The sequence below is a fragment of the Myotis brandtii genome, unplaced genomic scaffold, assembly GCF_000412655.1.
Source record: "Myotis brandtii unplaced genomic scaffold, ASM41265v1 scaffold434, whole genome shotgun sequence".
NCBI lineage: Eukaryota > Metazoa > Chordata > Mammalia > Chiroptera > Vespertilionidae > Myotis > Myotis brandtii.
Window position 1 is genome coordinate 3,199,320 of NW_005366599.1, and position 588 is coordinate 3,199,907.

The window sequence follows — 588 nt, forward strand, 5'->3', positions numbered from 1 at the left end:
CGGTAGCTGTGACATGCACTGACCACCAGGGGGCAGATGCTCAATGCAGGAGCTGCCCCCTGGTGATCAGTAAACTCCCACAGACAACCTCCTGTGGCTGGCCAACCTCCCGCAGTTCCTTCCCCTCGGCCAGCTGGCCCCGATTGGCCTCGATCGCTGGCCAGGCCAGGGGGTGGGGAAGGGGGGAGACCCCACTGTGCACGAGTTCATGCACCGGGCCTCTAGTAACCATATAAGAAATGAGTTGTAATTTTTTTTCTTTATTGTTTAAAGTACTACATGAGTCTCCTTTTTCCCCAATTGACCTCAGCCCAACCACCCCCACCCCCAGCACATGCCCTCACCCACCCCTACTGTCTGTGTCCATGGGTTATACTCATATGCATGCATACAAATTCTTTGGTTTATCTCTTACCCCTTCACCCCACACCTTCCTTCATAGGTTCGATGCTTCTATATCTCTGGTTCTATTTTTGTTCATCAGTTTATGTTGTTCATTATATTCCACAAATGAGTGCGATCATGTGATATTTATCTTTCTCTGACTGGCTTATTTCGCTTAGCATAATGCTCTCCAGTTCCATCCAT